This window comes from Vanellus vanellus (genome assembly GCF_965231255.1).
Source record: "Vanellus vanellus genome assembly, chromosome: 3".
Classification (NCBI taxonomy): Eukaryota; Metazoa; Chordata; class Aves; order Charadriiformes; family Charadriidae; genus Vanellus; species Vanellus vanellus.
Window position 1 is genome coordinate 71,492,292 of NC_138907.1, and position 21,902 is coordinate 71,514,193.

Below are 21,902 nucleotides of genomic sequence, written 5' to 3' on the forward strand. Positions count from 1 at the left end.
GTGAAGCTCTCATGGATCTTCCCATGGAGGTTGCATCTGCAGGCCTCCAGGGTTTGGGATGCAGGAAGAAGGCAGAATAAGAAACTCAAATCCCAAGTGGAGAAAGAAAGGTGGCAGCTGCTGGCAGAAAGACTGGAGAGGTGGCATGAAGGGAAGGTGAAACACAGGCTGGATGGGGAGCAACTTCTGGAGGCCAAGCCAAGAGAAACGGTGTTGTGAGGGAAGAGATGGCAAAGACTGGTGCAGGAGGAAGAAATCAAGCACAATGCAAAACTTGAAAGATCAAAGCTCTAAGGTGAGTACAGGAAACACTTTCATGAAAAATATCTGAGAGAGAAGCAGATCATGGAAAAGGATTACACAGACTTGAACCATAATGTGTGCAGAGGCAAGGTTGCATGGGCTTTTGAGAAAAAGTGTTTGAAAGAAATTGAAGGGAAGGCAAAGAGAAAAGAGTTGATCCAGTACAAAAAGACAAGACACAGACGCCTGGAGTGAGTTAATCAGCAGGTCAGAGTTGATGAGCTTTAGCAAGAGACTTGCTGTGGAGCAAAAGCTTCAGACATCTCAAGAAATCCTTGTTCAGCTGACGGAGGAAAGAATTAGGGAATCAAAGGAAGAAGAATGAAGTTTTATGGACAAATTTAGAGCAAAACAGAAAGAAGAAGAAAAAAGAAGACATAAAAGTACGTTGCTAAATATGGCTGAGAGGAAAATTCAGCAAGCCCCAGAAATGCTGGCCAAAACTATTCAACAGAAAGTAAAACACATCAAGGAAATTAACTGTTTGAAAGAAAGAAACCACTGCTCTCAAAGACAAAACTTGATGATGGTGAAAAATGTCAACTACAGGAAATAAAAGAAGCAATCAGAAGAGATCAGAGAAGCAATTTAATGTTGAGATAAGGAATCTGTTGCAGAAAAAGCTAGAAAAAATACCCAGAGCATCTTACAGCCTGAGACAAAAAATGAGTGAGAGAACTGATGAATAGCTAAGCAGATGACTAGATGGCTTCAGATGGCTCTTACAGTGCAGATATTCTTAAGACTTATAGAAAGATATCAACCATTTTTGTGCCCAAAAAATAGCATGCAGTTTATTCTTTTTGTGATTTGGCAGGAGCTATGGGTTGTATTGCACTAAAAAGGTTTTGTTTTAACCTTGCTGCATCCAATGAATGTGTCAATCTCCACCTGAGCCACTTCACTTCTGGCAACCTGGTCTACCTCCTTGTTGTTCTGATGTTCTTCAGTGGCACGATACTTGAGCATGCGAGCATTACTATGCCATACCTTTATAACAATGTTCTCTACCCAGGTAGCAATGTCTTGCCACAATGCAGCAGCACAGGTGACTTTACTTTGGCACTGCCAGTTGGTCCTTTTCCATTCCTGTAGCCACATCCACAGGGCATTTGCCACCATCCAAGAGTCAACATAGAGAGAGAGTAATGGCCATGTTTCTCATTCAGCAATCCCTAGGGCCAGATGGATGCCTTTCACTTCTTCCGCCTGACTTGATTTGCCTTTTCCTTCAGTGGCTTCTGCGACTTGCTGTGTGAGACTCCACACAGCAGCTCTCCGCTTCTGCTGGTTTCCCTCAACATGACAGGATCCATTGGTAAACACAGCATATTGCTTCTCATAGAATCACAGAATCGTCTAGGTTGGAAGGGACCCTTAAGATCATCGAGTCCAACCGTGGGGCATCAGCACAAGCTACTTCTTTGGCCAGTGCTCCAAAATCTCTTCTTTCTGGACAGTCCGTGGTCCCTTCCAGGACTCGTGGGTAGTTGGGGTTCCCCGTTTGGGCCCGTTACATGATCAACACTGCCCACTTACTCCTCATAGCTTTGGTTGCATGATGTGTAGAAGGACCCTCCCTTTGAACGTCCAGTGCAGCACAGGCAAATGCAACGCAAAGAGGAACTATGCTTCTGTACCACCTACTTCCAAAGTGGCTCAAACCCCCTCATATGCTGTTAATATCTCCTTTTTAGACAGGTATATTTTGTATGACATTCCCATTAAATACAATTTAATTTATAAATCACTTATAATTAAATATATGTTAAATACATGCAATTAAAATACATTTCAAATACATTTAGTGAAATTGTACTAGATAAACTGGTTTACATATGTAATAAATAGATATCTTTTCACAAGTAATTCTTGCCCCTCATTAATTTTTGCAGCATTGAGGAGAATGAATCACTTCTATCTGCCAGGTAGGTGGACCGGTTTTGCGTCGGTAATGCAACATATACTACTAATGCAGCATTAACATAATACAGAAATATGTCCAGGTCCTTTCTCAAACTAGAAGAATTAGTGGTCCTAAAACAAAAATGCAATTATATTTAAACTAACATGTAGCTAGCTAATACACAATATGCAGTAAAATTTAGTTTTATAAACAGTTGGGTCAGTGAATTACATGACTCATTGCAATGGTGTTTTCTTATTATATAATTTATATTGAGTTTCAGTAAATTATTTTTTGAAGTGTGTTTAATTTTCATTTTGAAAAGTTGAATTACTGTATCATTCACAGCATGCTATATGTAAAATACAGCTGTTAGGTTTTAGGGAAAAATAAATCCCTGTGGTCCTGGACTTTAAATAATTAAGAATAAATCCTTTGGAGGGGGGGAAATCTGTGCATTTCACTGAGTAAAATATACTCCAATTCAAAGGCTCCAACATAGACCTATTTGCTTGAACTCTTTTTTTTTTTAGTCTATATTTATGTGGTTGAATATACCATTAGTCAATAACCGAGGACAAAGAGGCAGTGTCATCTGCAAAAGTAAAGAGCTTTGTTTCCTAGGAAAAGGGCAAAACAAAGTTAGTGGCATTAGGCTCTATGCCTTTGTGAGGAAGAACAGCTGAAGATCCCCAAAAACTGGCAGTTTCAGCTGATGTCAACTACACGAGTATCAAGTGATGAATGGGAAATAGACCAAATTTGAGGGCAAGCATGGAACTTTGGGGGCTTCTGCTTCATGAAACCAAGATTGGGTTTTCCCAAGCACATAGTTCGAAAATAAAGCCTCAAAAATAATTGTCTAGGAAAGCAAAAATCTGAGCAAAGCAAAGAAATTTAGCAACTGATAGAGCCTTGCCCTTTCACGCCACTTGATGGAACATCTTTAAATTAGATTTGTTTAAGAGCCTGCGTGAAATTTCCTAGCTTCAGGCTGCAATCCAACAAGTCAAAAGCACTTCTTGCCAGAAAAGAAAGTAAAACTGTATTTTGCCAATATAAATCAACTGTGATTTGAAAACATGTTCCTGCTAAAAATTCAAAGAGTTTGTGGAAGTGAGATAACCTGCCTAAGAACCCTACGGCTGGAAACACGCCTGCTCCCAGCAGAACTGAGGAAACTGATTTGTATATCATAACAGGAAGATATTTGCACACTTAGAATTCTGCAGTGTTTTCTACGCTTCTTTAGAATACATTGTAGTCATCTACATGGTTAATCTTTCCTACTTTCAGTTGGAATCAGAAAGGATAACAGCGATCACAGAATTATAGAATCATAGAATGGTTTGGGTTGGAAGGGACCTCAAAGGTGATCTAGTTCCAACCCATCCCCCCCCCCCCCCCCGCCATGATGATTATGATTTCTGTGTGCTGAGTTTGTAGCGCGGCACAGGCAATGGACTTGTTTGCTGCTTGCCACCCACTTAGCATGCGGTACAGAAACTCACTCCAGCTCAATAAGGAACACTCTAATACTACACAATTCATAGTATTTAATGATAAATGCAGCATTATAACTGATCTCTCTCTTTCAAAGAAAGATGATGTTACCTCTTTTTGACCTGAGCAGGTAGCCAAGAGTCTGGGGTCTTGTAAGTTCTTTCAAATGGAGGTAAACCGGCAGAGTCCAGCATATCTTAGATACAAATTAGTTTGTTACAGAAAGTGTTCAAAGTCACCTTTCCTGAATGCAAGAGAAACGAAACGGCAAGGGCAGGTTTCTCAGCACACGGGTCAACATCCCTTTCTGAACAACACTGAGACCAAAAATTCTCCCTCTGTTTTCACCCATGCCTGTTTCTAATTGCCTCTTGTTCACTTTTCTCTCAGCTATTTCAGTCATTCTGCGTCCCACAGATCTGAAAACCATCGTATAGCAAAACCCATTCCTGCTGTGTCTTTATTTTAGACGGAAGCTGTTTTCGTTTCAGCCCTCTGAATACCTACGGAAGCATCATCATTTCTTACCTTGATCCCTCGCAAAGACCTATTGTTAAACCCAGAAGCTTTTAATGACATTTAGCCAACTGTAACAACATCTTGGTTTTGAACACTTACCAACAGCTACAGAATTTCTCATTGCTGCGGACAGCAGCCGTATACCGCCCTGTGTCCCAACATTTATCTTCAGCAAAAGGCAGATGAAGATAAATTATCCTGGTCGTTGGAGATAAAGAAACAGCAGCATAATAGTTCTCATATGTTTCAGCGCGTCAGCTTCACAGTGCTGTGGTGGTAAAAAGGAATTGACTCAGAATGGCCACGGGCAGACAGCACAACCGGACGAGGCGGGTGCTGGAGGAAGGCAAGCTCACTAGTGCTGTGGAAATCCTGTCAGTGGGTAAATGTCATAAAATATACAAGAAACAATAGTATTGATTCATGCTTGGCAAAACCATGAGACGTGATATTGCTTGTCTTTCATGGTGCATTGCTGGAATACTGTTTTCTTTCTTCTGTAATAAAAAAAAAAAGGCTTTTCATAATTCACCTTATCTGAGAAGGGAATCCACTGTTCCTTTTAGTTTTGAACTACTCTGCGCAGACATCTATCGAGATGTCTCTGAGTACGTCTGCAGTGCGTGTGAATATCTTGACACCTTGATCTTAAAATGAACTCTGCACAGATTCACCTGTAGAGACGGTCGTGAAATACTCAATGCCAAAATATAAACTAGCTGCTGGTCGGTTTGGATGTTCTGACAAATGCTGCGAATCTTTGGTTCAGGCTTGGCACAGTCAATCCACATACCTGGAAACAGAACATTTTCAAATCACCATTTGAATCACTTCCAGTGGCCAACAAACAAACTATGCATTTTTGTTGTGTTGTGGTTTTTTTTTGACAGAGATATGTAATATTTACAAAAATATTTTGAAATATAAAATAAAATCCATGAGGGATTTTGAAGCAATGTTTATAATTGATTTGGATAAGCTCAGCTTTTAAGATTACTTTCTGCTTCTTTTTAAAATAACTGGATTATCTGAAGGATGAAGAAATCTTTGACCTATATATTGTAGTTACTGTCTGTCTTTCTTCCATTTACTTGTCTTTAAAGCATATTAAGACAAGCTAACCCATATAAATGTCTTGCGGGATATAAGATCCAATTTTAGTCATGCAAAAAGTACCTGTGTACCAAAGGAAGACAGATGGACAGATTCTTTTTTTGGCACACGTTGCATGGCAGAAGCAAGCTAGTGGAAAGCAGGACTTAAATTTCTCTCTACCTCAGAAAATTACAATCACAGAATTATCCCAGAAAATTATAATGAAATAAGAAAGAGACAAAACAAAACAAAACAAACAAAAAACCAATCAAACAAAAAAACCTCTTCATGCTCCTTATACTGATACCTCTCATATTGGTGTTGGTTACAATGCTCATCAAAGCTATGAACTTAACATGTTTCCAAGGAGAAAGGACAGACCAGAATGCGGCAGCTAAATTTATCAGTGAATTCCCCTTCCTGTAGGGAGGATGTGACAGGCAGATGAGAAAGTAACACATGGGGAAATTGTTCTTTACTGGGAAGGAAATGAGATGGACGTTGTGTAAGTAAATATCATTGAAGTGCCGGTCCAAAGATGTGAAGTGATAATCCTTCACAGCTATCCAAGAACCACAGCTACCTCAGATAACCTCTCCCAAAAGTCTAAGGAAATCTGAGTCTCGTGACGGTGCACCAGACCTTCTTGCCCCTGCGTGGGACTGACAGGCAGTGGCACGCAGCGAGGCTCAGGCATACCCTCCCCGGGCAGACAGGCAGCAGAGCAGAGATGGTGCCCTGCCTGTCCACAGTGCCAGCGAAGCCGCCTTAAAGTACAGATGAGGTGAGCCTCCTGCATCTGCAAGCACAATAGATCTTTGTCTTCATGCTCCTGCATGTTGCCTCCACCGCCCTTACGTTCCTTCTTGCCTTGATTAATGTATCGATTTAGGTAGCACACCCATCCTCTCTCTCATCCACGTGAAATGCACAGCATGGTCAATGCTAAATGACCCAGATGGAAGAATTTCTGACTGGCCTAGAGAGTGGTGAGCTTAACCGTTAACTTGAGCTTTTCTTCCACTTGCCATCCTCTGACATATTTCACTGAGAAGTCACTATCATTATGAGCACTGGAAAAAAATGTCCAAAATAGAAGGATGGCATGCGCGCACTCCTTTAGTGCTCTTTGACTTCTCTTGCTCCAAATGAATTAAATACCCTGTTCCCCACTTCTGAAACAAATATATTGAATTTGGAGAGAAAACAGCCAACAGTAATATTTCATTTTAGGAATAAAGTCTCAAGATTATTTTCTTAACCATACACAAAGAGTTTCCCTGCCAGACGGAGGCATTTCCAAACCGGGACAGGAGAGGGCACTAAAGAGTTACACGTGAATCTAAAAGATGAAGACATGCTTTGTCCAACATGCAAATTGGCTCTAAAATTATTCCAGGCTCATCATGTGTGCTTCTTGGATGAAAAAGAACCTTTGATACAGCCTACTTTAGTTGATTGCGCCACTTCCTTAATCTTTGGGAAAAGCTGCTGAAGCCAAGCCTTGCTTTTGTGTTTTACCATCTTTTAGCCAAGGAAAGAAAAACGTATCCTTGACAATAGTTTTCTAAGAGCACGTTGGTCTCTGAGAGATGTAGAGACACGGTGTGAATCAGACTAGTATGTTTAGGCTTTAGTTTTCTGTGTTTCTAGTTCAGTCAAATTAAGTTCTAGTGTAAAAAAAAAAATGACACTAAGGTCCTTGCTTTAACTGGGCTAATGCCACTAAAGAACTGACACGTTTAGATAACGGGTTGCAACCCTCATTCCACTTCTAAGAAATCTGCTGCAAGGTTATTTGCAAATTTACTACACTTGCTCAGGACTTGACTCCTTATGGGAAGCAACGATTCATCTTCAAGTGCAAAGGGAGTGTGTTTTGTCAACAGAAATGAACAACACACATCTATTTACATAATTAATTACCATCAAGCTCACAGTAGCATAAGAAGCCGAGACAATTCTTCCCATTTTCTGCCTGTCAGTGTTCGATCACAGCTGAGAACGTGCACTGAGGTCTTTCTTTGTAAAAACACATCTGAATGAAGGCTCTGTTTTAATTATAGCAACTTTTTTTTTCTAAGCAGTGGATAATTCTGTAACCAGTGGTAACATTTGTAATGATGCAGGCTATAATCACATCTCATGCATTAGTAGAAAAATTTGTCGCTGCAGAGATGAGGAAGGCTTTACGAGTAGATACTCAATGGATGTGCAAAGTTCTGTATTTCTCTGAAGACCTTTCATTTTACGCTATTTTTCATACCTCACCATATGTAATAAAGATGGAGTAAACCTGGGTGTGTTGGTCAATGACAGGATAGTTATGAGGCAATGGTATGCAGTGCCTGCTAGTTGTAGGACACATGAGGAAAAACAATTCTAACAGATGGAGGGGTCTGAATGCCACCTTACAGGCCACTGATACAGTTCTGATCCACCGTCCTGGTCGGCCCTGATCAAAAAAGCGAAATAAAAGTGGAGCAGATCAAAGGAAGGCTATCAAGGAGTCCTGAAACACTTGAGCTGCTGAATGTCTTGTATGCAATGAACACGTGTATACTCCATCCTTGGGCCTGATCTTGATGTGCATCCAACTCTTCTCCACATCGTAGTTTTCTCTAAAAGGAAACCCATGTGCATAGGGTAGACAAGAACCACATTAAATGGTGCTTCAGGAAGAGGCTGGCTTTTTGGATGTCTCCAAGAGAAGACTGGGAAGAAGTGATTGCCTCCTATAAATACAATAGAGGCGAAATACTGGAAAAGGGAAAGACTAATGTAACTTACGTGACAATGTTGTCACAAAAAAAATATATGGTAAAAGACGGATGATAAAGAAAATGTGGCTGCAAATTAGAACACAGTTTGATAACTCTCAGAGGTGGGCAGCATGAGATCTCAATTCCCAAATAACTGTTTAGATTGTCATTGTCACTAGCACAACTACATGACAGCAACAACAGATAGTCGAGGGTACATGGGGCTCTTCCTAGACATCCTCCTTACTGATGTTTTAGAAGGGATATCCCAAGCAGCAAAAATGGAGCTAGGGAACGATGTGAGGCATGGAAGAGCATGCCTGCCTGGAGAGTCCCAGAAGACCCCAGCCCGTGCAAAGGTGTGGTGGAACACAGTCCAGCAGCAGAAGCCTTCCAAGAGCTCACTGCCCCATGGCCAAGCTCTGCTCTGGTTTCCAGAGGAGTACAAGGCTGCCACCTGCCTTCGTGGTACAGACAGACAAGTCCCCTAATCGCTCCTGAAACTTGTTTCTCTCCATGATCGCAGTTTCCCATGACAACCGTGTTTCTCCACAGGGACACTATGCTTGGCTGCCAAGAGATGGATGTTTGTGAGTGCAGAAATTTCACAGGAGCTGGACCTGCCCCCAGCAGATGGGAATGGTTCGGGTGCTCATGGTGTCCAAAGTATATACAAAGCCTTCGCTTTCCCCAGTCCATTTTTCCACGTTTGAAAGAAGCAACAACCAAGACTCATTGCAAACAGAAAAATTAAACTTCTTTTGAATTTCAAAACAGAACAAACAAGCTATCACTTTCTCTTAAGATAATATCAGGAGCCTGCAAAAACAAGGACAAGCTGTGCGTATGTACCCATCTCAACTCTGTGGGTGGAACACAAAAACCGGAACCACAAACGCACACCATGCGTTACAATACTTTTGTTGACAGAGATCCGGCTGCTGCGCTACCATATCGGCATGGACTCCCCATATCAACCCTCGGGACATCGCCACGAAAAACAGGATGGAGGGAAGAGCTCTGGCTGCTTGGCCATGCCGGCAGCCGCCACGGGGTCTGGGAGGGGGGGGATGCTGCAGGTTATCTCCTCATGGGGGGCTGTGCTGCCCTGGCCCATGCCTTCCCATTACACACCCCGCTTTTGTGCGCCCCGGCTTGCCGGGGGTGGGGGGGAGAGAGCCACGCACGTGCGGTGGGTTTGTTCCCTTCATTACCATGCAGACAATATTCGGCTGTTCTCAAGGAAAGTCTGGGATCCCTGCTCTTTTTCCCAGGCTTTCTTCTTGCCCATGAAAAGAGGAAAAAAAAAAAAACAAAAAACAACGAGGAGCCTGTTCGGCTCTGTCTGGCCGAGCCGTGGGCTGACGGTGATGTCACGCCGAGCCCGGCGGTGACTGGCTGTAGCCAAACTGGTCATGCTCCGTCCAGGCATGGCGCGGCCACCGGCCACCAGCCACCTCACACCTCAGCCCCCACCACCGCCGCACAAAGGCTGGGAGAAGAGGGGGGGAGCATCCCAGGGCGAACAAAGCTCCAGCCAAGCATGAAGCTGAAGGGGATGTCCCCCACGGCGGCATGGAGATGGCTCCCAGCCCACGCTCCAGTGTCGCTTCCTGGCTCAGACCGGGGCGCCCGCCCGGGGCAGCGGAGAGGAGGATGGGGATTATTATTAGCTGGTGGAACGGGGTTTTGTGGAATTGGGGCTGGCAGGGAAAGTAAGGGCAGAAGGAAGGAAAGGAGATTTGTTTTGTTCCGCAGGGTGCAAGGCCAGATCTCGGCTGATGTAAATCAGCACAGACTCTCATCGCCTTCAGGGGTGGATACATTCAAATATATATCAGCACAAAAGGTGGTCCATGATGTCGGATACCTGAAGGCAGTTTACCTCTACAGCTGTTGCACAGTTCCTTGTTGGACAATTAGTAAGCTGAATGTCTACTAACACCTATTCAAACAGAAACATTTAGGCAGTGGGTTTAAATCTAGTTTGTCCTTTTTCGTCATCTTATGACATTTCATTTTGTGTAAAAAGTTATTTGTTGTTGTCAAATTCGGAAAAAAAAAATCCTTAGTCAATCCTTTGGTGATTGCTTATAATCGACTTTTCAGTTTTAATTTTGAAAATGAGTAAATGAGTTGCATTCTTATAACTAGAGACAGGATACCACAGAAAGACACTTAATAATTCTCAGGCTTGTTGTGTGATCTTGACGGACACCTGACATAGAAAGGTCTTACTAAATATTTGAGGTTCCTTCTCCATAGAAGGTAATAAATACAGGATTTGTGTTTGTTAACTAACCTGTTAAGTAGTCTTCCTCCTGCCTTCACTCAGCCCATCAAAGGCTGACTCCTGGGGTGGCACATCCAAACACTTTGTTGTTGCTCACAAGAGTTACAGCCTCTTGACAGACCCGGGGAGGGGGGTGAAAAGCAATGGAAGCTTGCAGCTTGTTTTCAGAGGGGCAAGACACTGAAAGCATACAACCAGATTTTTCCAAGAAAATATTAGACCTTAAGTGAAAGGGGAGGAGGATGAATGGAAAGGATTAAGCACTCCATGTTATCTGAAACACCTCTCCCCTTAAAACCGGATCAGCTTCCGAAGTACCAGTCAACTTACTTTTCAGATGCAACTTCCCACGATGTGGTATCATTTAAACTGGTATAATAGGTGTCTGACAGCATGCAGTTTCTTCCTTTTAAACGCCTTCCAGAGTCTTGAGTTTGAAACGTGCTTTATTTAAATTCAGTCTAATTAAAAGTTGGAAATTAATTCACTAATTGTTAATTATAATGGAAATAAGTGCCCAGATACTTGATCTGCATGCCTTTATACTCATTAAAACACAGTCAAAGTACAAATAAACAGTAAAGCCCTACTTAAGTAAACCCGTGCTTATCACCCAACAACACAAATATTCATTAAAAAAAGCCTTCCCCTCCAGTTTTTCATCAGCCTTTTTAAGTGCTTCCAAATACATTTGTAATCTTCTTTCTGTTACAGGCCGTTTCCCAAGAGTATGCAGGTGCTGCCTACTTCTGCAGCTCCATGACACAAAGTGCATGCACATAAAGTGTAATGAACATTTTCATTCAGGAGACCAGAAGTTGCCTCCCAGGCAGTTCAGTCTCTCATTTCCAGGAATTGGCATCTGGGGATTGACACATAATAAATGATGAAGCCAAAACTGAGATATTACAGCAAACCCATGCATCCACTAGTACAGGCAGGGTCTGTCTCTCTTTACCTTGGTACATCTCATACACGCACAGGTGTTTATGACAGCAGGGATTGTATGCAGTAGAGGGACTAAAATTGCACCCGTAAAATCAGAAATTAGAAGTGCTTAGAAAAGGTAAAGGATTTCTCTATTAAAAAGTAAAACTAAAAATAAAATAGCTGGAGAATTCCATGAGCCTGCCACTGTTATGTTTTTACACAAAATGGAGCTGGGGAGAGGAATGTTTGGGGTTGATTTGTTATTGAAAGGAAATTTAAAAAATAATAACCTAGAAAATTGGACAGTCCTCCCCTAAGCAGTTTTCTTTTGTAATTAACTTGTCTTCACCATTAGACTTTTTTTCTATAGCAACAAGCTATGTTGTAAGACCTCTCCCTTTTAGTTAAAGGTACTCTTAATCTCAGGGCTTTGCTCTTCACTACTTCTAGCTATCGAAGACTACAATTAGCACGAGGTGTTGCCTGCAGTCCTGTGCTGTTAGGATTCTCGTTAAGACTTAGCAATTCACAGTTCAACCTGATTTTACCTTACTGCTCGTAATTCCTTGCCAAAGCCACCTCCCAGCCATGAAATCCGAAAACTTAACAACAGCGACTTCTTCAAGGCTTGAGTCTCTACTCCTGTTCTGGGGGATATCCAAAGCAACGGCACCTCTTGTATTTCTTCCGCCACCCCCAGTTTTTCACTGGGTCCCCTATTTACAAAGTCAAGAATTGCTTGAGCTATAATTTTGAACAAGTAAACACTTCAAGCAACATACAGAAAATGTGTCTAGAGAGGAGGAAGATGAGGCCTGTGAGCGGCCATGTGGCTTTACCTACTCCGTTATCGTGCTTACAATTGTCTCCTGTACTGTAACTATGTTTCCTACGCAAAAACTACCCAGTTTTCATTCTGTCAGTGACTGAAGAACAGCAGAACAAACGGAAGATCTTGAGAACAGATTACGTTCAAAGAAACCACAAAAGACTTAAATAGGGCACTATGCTACTTGTGAATCCTGGTTTGCCCCGGTAAAATTTGTAAACTATGTTAAAAAAAAAAAAAAAAGAGAGAGAAAAAAGTAAAACCTTCATAGCTTCCAGAGACAAAAGAAGGCATCTATCTGTGCTTACATGAATATGTGTTTGGTTGTTTTTGACAACAGTGGTTTCTGTTGCTGGGGAATAAACATTTCCAGTTCCAGAGAGGAAACCTTCACACTTCAGAAAGGCAGAAGGAAGAAGAGGCTTTTCATTCTGCTGCGAGATGCTGGGTTTTGTACTTGTTTTGTGTGGGGGGACCCAAGCTTTCATGCTGATGGGGAAGTAAAATAGTTCTTTATGGAGTATTTTATAAAGGGCTATCAATCATTCCAGTATGAGGCTGAAGCAGAAGGGGAGCAAAGGAGAGGTCATGCACAAAAAAGGTTGTGTTTCAAGCCACGCAACGAATGGAGATTTGACTGTGGGAAAGGAGATCCACATTCATGCGGACCCTGAACTTGGCCTTACAGAGCAGATAAGTGCTGATTGTGCCTGCAGTGTCCTCTCGCTGAGGTCTACCACCTATAAAATAAATCCTGTAACGAAAGCAGATCACCTCATAATGCAGTGCTGGAAGGGGTTGATTCATCTAATATCTCTTGCTTACAAATGTACTGCGGGGTTACCATAGTTCAGGCAGCCTCATTAAAAGCAGTGCAAAACACGCAGAGCCTGAATGGAGATGAAATAAAAGCCCTATAGATGGCTGTTACACATAATCCATTTGTTACTATGCTTCAGGCAAACAAAGGAGCACATTGTTTATAGAGCCGCTTTCTGGCAGCAGCAGGACAAATTCTTATACGATTCCAGTGAATATTTTACAACATTCAACAAAACGAAGAGTGCGCCTTCTTCGTAACGCCAGTAATTCATAACTGGGAGAGGGATGAAGGCAGAACAGGGAGAGTGAGAGTAAAAAAGTGAGATCAGGTAATTAGTAACAGCTGTACAGGGAAACTGAAGCTCTTACCAATTCTGAGCACCCCGAGACCTGCGATGGAAAAGAGAAGGAATTTTTTCATTATTTTACATGCATGGCACATAGTATATGTAAAGTTTAGAATCTATTCCCTAACCACTAAATTCAAGGGGTTTATAATTTTGCGTGCCAGTGGGTGACAAAGTCTCACTAAGTTTGGATAGACAAAATAAGAGGATATTCTTGAAATAAAAGTTGGACAGACGCTGAAAACCACAACGGCAGGCAGTGAACGAAGCAATTAATTTAACAAGTGTAGGACCTGCCTAGTTACACAATGAAAAAGTTTAAAATAAAATGGCTATTTCTAGTTCTACATTTGGCATATATGTGAAGGGTTTTTTCCCACCCTAAAAAATAGGCAGAACATAGTTTGCAGTCTACGTATTATTTGCTTTCTCATACCCTGGGTTAAATGATGTACATGCAGATTTAAGAGGGACCTCACTGGAGTCGCATCAAATGCTAAGCATGCCAACCTAAGTGTCAACCTAGCCAATTAGCACCCGTTAATTCACATTTTTCACCACACCTTGCTTTCTTCTCCAAGAACTATGCCTTTAAGAGTGCACTCTCATCGCTCACGTATGTGAACAAAACAAGAATCCCGAATCCGGACTTCTAAAAAGACACTTCTTCTAAAAAGACACGACCTTCAACGGAAAGGTGGTTTTTATGCCTAAACAAAGGAAAAGCGTGGAGATTATTCTTCAAGCTAAACATGCAGTACACCACACAGAGCCGAACCCTTGGCAATTTAAGGACGGGGCACTGGTCTGTCACCCCGCCTACAATCATACAAGGTGTTAGAAAAATTTATCACTTGAAAACAAACTTCAGAAGAGGGGGTTCAGAGACACAGTCCAAAAAAACCCTATCGTGAGGCGTTGTTTAGCAGCAGTATGATAACAGTCACCTCACTGCAGCTGAAGCAAGAGATTTCCACCTCCCCTGGTCATGACACGACTTACCCCAGCTTAGAGGCGAAGGGGCAGGGTGTCTCTCACGTAGCCTGGCCTCTCCTTCGGGAGGGGAGAGCAAGGCAAAGAGACCCTGCATGTGGTTAGGGGCCTCAAAAGGGAATCAACGTATCTGCAAAGGAAACGGCACACTGTGAGGCCCCGGCTCTTAATACTATCTTTGTCCCGTGAAGAGAAGTGGCGGCAAAACACAGCCTGGTGTAAAGATGTGGAGACAGCACTAGGGCACATATGCAAATTTCTGTGGGAAAACGTCCCCTCGGAGGCATTGAGAAGCACTGACATGTTTTCACATAAATCATTAGGTAAGACAGGATCCTATTTTTCCAACCAAACGGCACTCCAGAAGACAGAGGGAGCTGAGGGCCACCCCTCTTCCCTGCACAAACAACCACTTTTGCCTCTACCCAGCTGATCACACAGCAATTGCTTTTCTGTATAATTATGCGAAAGCGGCAAACACAATTAGGATCTAGAAATACTTTCTGTTCTAAGGTGTTTATTGTTTGTGTATCTGGAGTAAATACTGACAAGCAGGATACAGGAAGAGCCATGCTCAGATTTCCTAATTATTCATTTTTCTGGACTCTAAGTTCCCGAAGTTATTTGAAGCACTGTTTGTGTCGCAGGCAGCTAATATATTCAAGAATAAAAACTCCAGCGGGCCGGATTTCTGCTGCAGCAGGGAGGTCTTATGGTCTAAGTGAGTAGGTAAATGCAGTGAGTGAGTGGGAACTTTTTGGATGGCTTTGATGGGTTAAAGCTTAATTGCCGGCATATTCTGAATGATGGACCGAAAACGATTTGAACTGATACTACAGAAAATACAAGTAACAGCTGACATTTTGCAATTGAAAAAAAGAGGAAACACGATTCGGTGACAGCAAAAACATTGGGCCTTAGATGGGGTATTTCAAAATCCTAAGTAGGGAGATGGGCTGAGGAGAGGGTTGGTGGCCACCATTGCAGTGTGTTACTGCAATGAGCAGAGGCACCTACTGGGCAACCAGTGGGTCTCCAGCACTAGCGCCCACACCCCATGGAAAACCACCCCTATCCGCACCCTAACAAACCCAAAAAACGTGTTCTGCTCTCCCCTGCTGCCCTGCCAGCCTGCTGCCAACCCGCTCCCCAGGCAAACACACTTCTCCTTCTCCTCCTGCCCCAGATGGGACCCAAGAGAAAACTCGGGTCTCCTGGTAATAGGAATCCCTCCATCCATCCCTACAGCCTCACAGGGCCACACACGCTATGAATAACACACTCCGCTTCCTTCACCGGTCGCTCCGAGGGGAGTGCTTCACCCATACAAATATTTAGCAACAGTTTTCAGCAGAAAATTCCCAGAATCACATTGGATGGGACTGTGGGCCGGGGGCAATATAAGTGATTAATGGGTCCTCTGCAGAACAAAACCTCCTCAGCTCTGTCACAAGATAGTTGCTATGGTTTTTTGACACCGCTTAACAGCAATTCGCTTGGGGGGAAGGATTGGAGGAGGGGAGAAACACAAAAAAATACTATAGAAAAATCCTCCATTGTACACTAGCAATTATTCTGAGCAAAATCCTGAGCCTGTCTAGAATTTCAAGCTCTGTATAAATACTTTCAATAAGATTAAAAAAAAAAAAAAAAAAAAACCAAATGAGGAGACTTTGTTAAGAACAGACAGCTTGAAACATGTCTTGTTAGCTATCAACAAAGTCTGTTAGAAATGTTGGAAGGTTTCAGCTTAGGTTGATGTAAAAACAACATCAAATATCCCCTCCTGTGAGACTAAGTTAAATGTTCTTTGCAGTGACTCAATTAAGGCTAGGTAAAACGCACGCTTCGTTGCAATCAGCTGCAACAACATCAGAATCTTTTAGCGGGATATTTTACCAAAGTCTCAAGTTTCAACTGGTTTAAAAACGCTTTGTGGCACATGGCAGTTTTCATAGGTGTAAAATATTCTAATATATGGGACAAGTTCCGCCTGAAATGTCCAACAAAATAGGAATGAGAAGTTGGCCAGGGAAGGCTTTTCAAAGTGTCTAAAAATGGATGCTTCCCATTTTACAAGGCATAAAAAAGCCAGAGCAGCATGCAAGAGCTTTAAGGTACCCTACCCATCTGCAAGAAGAGTCTTTCTGCATGTATTTTGAGCGACACAGCTATAGGCTTCTATCACCACCTCCACTTGAAGGAAGATCCTGCTAGACTGAATGCTGGAGATTTTGGGTTCAATGCTTATACAAGAGCCTGAAGAAAATGCCATCCTTTAGCAGCCTCAGCCATTTCTAAATCATCTTGTAAACTCCAAAACCCATGAGATGCAGAGTGCCCCACCTCCCTAGAAACGCTGTCTAAGGGTTGTCCATCTATAGTCAACAAACATCAAACCAGAAGACCTGGGAGCACAACTCATTTGGGTTTGTGCGCTTAAGTCTGTCAGTATGCATTTTCGTGCCATAAATCAATGCTATACAGGCAAACATCCAGAGTAGCTTGGAAGGGGATGCAGGATCACTGTTACCATGTCACTCTGGGCTACAGGGAGAATTATTCCAGGAAAAGCCATATAATGATATAGCTCCCCCGCTACTGCGACCTGAGTCTGCTTGTTCAGTTCCAGGTAGGAGTGCACTGTATCACCCAGAAATATTTTTTAGGTATTTTTGAAAACCTGTTCCTGAATCTCAAGTAGGATTATTCATTACTTTATTAATTAAGTCATCGCCTCACTAATTTCACTGCTCCAAAGTCAGTTTTTAGCAGCTGATCACCTGGCCCACACGAACTATCAAAAATCATAGATTATATAGAGCAAACAAAGCTGCTGCAGTGTATCCATTGACATGTACTGTGTTGGACAGGCAAGGTGTCAAACTTTATAGCACGCGGGAGAAGTTCTTGAGAATTTCTTCACAGTTTTCAGTGGAAAATGCTGTGTCAATACCAGAACTTCTTATATAAATGTAACCGTTCCAATGAAAATTTTAATTTAGAAAGTTGTTCAGTTCCAGGGCAGAAGGAGAAAGCATAGTCAACACCACGACAGACGCATAGTAAGTGCTTGAGGGGGAGGGTGGCAGGCTCAGGTGCAAATCCTCACTTTGCATATCTCCCTGTCTAAAACCTGAAAAAGGTCTTGGTTTTATTCCGGTGGGAAATATTGAAATCTCGGGATGCTTTTCAGGGTGGGAAAAACTATTTTTGCCCAGCTCCACATTTGAAACTGCTCCAGCTTAATTACTCTTGATGTCTGAGTGGTTGCTTTAAAATCCAACAAAGAGTTTATAGGGTACAAGAACTAAGTGTCCAATCTTCTTACCCAATGCAAGCTGGAAGACACGATGGAGGAATATTTCAATAATTACCTGTAAAACATTTGACAGGTAGATTCAGATCACAACTTGCTAGAAATGCAGATAACAGAAGAAATTTTCCAGACAGTTGTTCAACATAGCTCTACCACTGAAGGCAACATAAATTACACTTGAAAAGCCCTAATTTGGCCACATCTGTTAGCACATCCATGCTCTTTCCACTGCTTCACTAAGTGCTTGGGGCTGGGGTTTTGCCACATTTCCAGTGGTTTTGCTTTCAACATTTTTGGCTTTAAGCGATTCACTTGTTATGATTTCAGTCATCCACCTACTGCATGTTCCATCCCACTTGTGACCACCATCCTGATACCTACTTTCACAGAAACTGATGTACAGTGTTTAGCAGCAATATTGATTCAAGCACACTGCTTTTGCCATTCCCACAACCATCAGAAACTAATTAAGCATAAGCATTATGCATAACCATTAAGATGGTTAACATTTTTGGTTATTTCTTCTCTGAATTTCTACAGTTGTGATATTTCACACTCAGTACGAAAACAACATTCATTTTACACTAGGCTTCTTTGCAGGCCAGCAAATAACAAAACTGGTAGAATTCCTAGGTAGGATGTTCCTCCAGCAGAACAAGAAAGGTGGGGCCGACAGATTAATTATCTAAGGCAATATTTTCTTGTTGAAAGCTGTAGTGGTAGCAGTGGTAGCAAGAGCTAGCCTTCAGCTTTTGGAAAATAAGGAAGGAAAGCAACTAATCTTGTTTAGACAGTTACAGTCCCTTTCTTCATTGACATTGTCATAGTTCCTCTTGACTGGGCATGAGAGGGACTTCCAAGAGGTTTTATTTTTAGACCGATGGTAATTTCAAGAAGGTGAGTTGTCACATTTCCACAGAGGGAACTTACATGACAGTGTTAAACTAGATACTTATCCTTGATGCTATGCACTCATCATTGGTCCACACAGGAAATGGACCACAAGGGACTAAGTGTAATTAGTTACCTATTTCTGTCTTTAGACAACTTAAGTTCATCACTTCAATTCTACTAACAGTATGTTCATTCACTGCTCATCTCCTCCAGTCATTTCAATTTCTTCAGGCTGGCAAGTGAAAAACAATAGAAATGATGAGATCACATCCAGACGCTTCTGAGTGCCCCAATCTGAAGCAATTAATGTTGGCCTCTGGATGCACCTTCACTTTAGCTTGGTCAGGAGCACACCTTTGAACAAATAGTTTACTGATCATCCCCACTTAATGTGCTTTTATTCATGTTGCAGAGTGCTCTTGGAAAGTGCTCTTTCAGATGCAACCGCAGTTGGCAGCTGCACTTCAAGTGTACATCCAATGTCCTCCAACTGCTAATGAAATGTGCAGCATTCCATCAGCTGCTCAGCACCAACTCTGTTGTCAAAGAAGGCACTGCCATTAGGCTGCAGTAGCTGTTAATGTAGACATAAGCTCAGACAGTTAACTCCAGGAGAGAATTAAAGCACAGAAACTAACTGGAAGGACACACCAGCCTGCTTAGGGATAGATCTTTGGTGTCACATCACTTTTCTGCTGGCTAGCTGAGCTGGACTCTGAGGATCCCTTCCACAGGCTCCAGTTCTTCCCTGGATGTGGGCTGAAACCTGCACCTACCGCAGGGTTCGGGATCCATCAAGTGACATGGCCTTTAGCAGCCACCAACCATTTAATACCCAGAGAAAGTGAACAACATGGCAGTACCGCTACAAAGAAGTAGCAGTACTTCCTTCAAAAAATACCTACCTTCAAAAACTAGAAGTTAAATCCTAGAATATTTGAGAAATTACTCTCTTTGTCTATATGCCTCAAGTCTAACTGTAGATAAACGAAAAGCTTTTTACTCCACTAGGTGGTGTAATTTGTCTTTCTGCCAAACGTGGCCTTACAAATACTCTCCCTAATCCTCCATTCAAGATGGGCCACAAAACACCATAGGAAAAGTGAAACAGGAATCTGGCCTACAGAAGTCACCAACTTTATCAGGTCATGCCTCTGTGGCATTTTCTACGATTCCTTAAAAAAGCTTCTGTCAGGAAAGGATAACCTACCTTTATAACATTCCTAGATCCATGAAGCAATAAAGTAGGAATCTGAAACAAAAATATCGTTGCCGTCCTCTATTTCTTCTTACACCCAGGTGCCATGTAAGCTGTTCACGTGGTTTATCTCATGTTTTTTTACAGTGTAACATTCCTGGAAGCTCTCCCCTCGGCTTATGTCTGAGTGACAAGATGATGCAGTCAAACTTACTCCTGCATCTTTCTTGGCTTGCACTTGTGCGAGTATAGTTACACACAGGAGCAGCAGAGAACACTAGCCTGCCAACAGGGTGTATCTTACAGGACATACCCTGGCTAAATGTAACCCTGGTGGATACATCCATCTGGCTGAAACAAAAACAACCTCTTTGGCTGATGTCATCCAACCCCTGACTTCAACTGAAGACCAGATTAAAACACAGTATGTCTGGATCATAGCTTGCTATTTAGACGTTTGTAGGCACTTATTTCTTCATGCTCACTAAGTAACATCTACTGACACACATACACAAAAAAAGAAATCTAGGGAGCAAGATGCCCAACAACCCATCATCAGCACACCACTCTTCCCAGAGTTCTGCAGCTACTGATCTGCCATGTGGTTCAGCTCTCCCTGAAGTTTAGCAATAAAGAAGTCCTTAATGGAAGAATACAACCAGATCATTTTTATAGCGTTTCCAGGATGTCTTGTAGGTATTAAGCTCAAGCAGAAGTCACAGAACCCACAGAAACAAACCAGTATGAGAAAAGAGACAGTTGTTCAAAGCACAAGAGTGAATTGAACAAAACCCATCTGGCAAATTGGTAGGAAGCTCAGCTATCAGCTGCAATTCCCCTTATGCTATCCACCCACAACTTTGCTTGCTTGCCCTTGGAGAACAGATACTGGTAACAGGCATTTTTTCATGAACAAACCCATGTGAAATGCAACCAAGAAACACATCCAACACAGAGGGAATCATCAGCTTTCAGCACTGAAACTTTCCGGTACTTCGTCACAGTCTGTACAGAACCCGCATTAATTCAGGTTATTTACATATCCAGATACATTTGCAATCAGCCAGAACAGATAGTTCTAAAGAGTTTACGTGCCCAACATTCCCTCTCCAAATACAGAATTTAAAATACAGGACTGCCTACAGTGCATTATTAATGGCATTTCTAAACATTAGTACCACTGGAGGATTTGTTTCTGAATGCAAATTTAACAAACCAACCACTTCCTCTGTGGATGACTGATGCATGACAAATCTGAGGTATCGGCATCTACAGTTGTGAATACTACAGACTTAGCAAATTTGTCCAGAAATATTCTGCTAAATATTTCAAGCTTGGGTGGAAACAAAACCAGAAAGTTCCTCAACAGCTACAGTAAAGGCTTTAATCTCATGAAAATAAACAGTTAGCAATTGGATTTGTCTCATACCACTTCTACAGCTCCAGTTAACTCTGGAATAATATTATCTAGAGTCCAGTCTGTATGGTATTATACTGACCAAAGGTTCCAAAAGCATAGCTCTTGAAGTGACAGAAAAATGGGTAAAGGCCCTTCTTGGTAATACACACTAGATAAATGGCCGCCTTAATATTATCATCTTGTGGACACATTTAATCACAAGAAGAGGAAGAAGTGGTCTGTGCAATTGTAAATTCACACATGTGATGATTTTCAAATTAAGTACTGGACTGCTCTATGAAAAAAAAAATCTGAGAAACACCATGTCGAGTGCACGTTTCCCTGTGCTGCACAGAGAGTGGGTAAGCTATGTCCAATTAGTGATGCTGATCAATTTAAACCTGATGTATGTTCTGCTTCAAAATCTCACAGCAGGAATATTCTTGATAGCGGCATACATAGCTCTATCATAGGAAAAAAGCTCTTTGTGATGAGCAAACACACACATTCTGAAAAAACACAGTAAGTATTTACAGGATGGAGGTTTGTGTTCCATTAAGTCACTTTGATGCTGTGGTTAGAATATGCCCCTAAACGGAGGCAGATTTAAGGAGTCAAAAAGGAAAAGGAAACTTGGCACAGGGAGATACCTAACACTGGCATCGCATCAACAACATAACTGCACTCCAGTCTCAGCAAATGCACGTTTTGCAGATTTCAGTTTGCAAATTGTGACAGCAGATGGCTGAAACCTGTCCCATGCAAATCCCATGCCTGAAATGGCATTGCC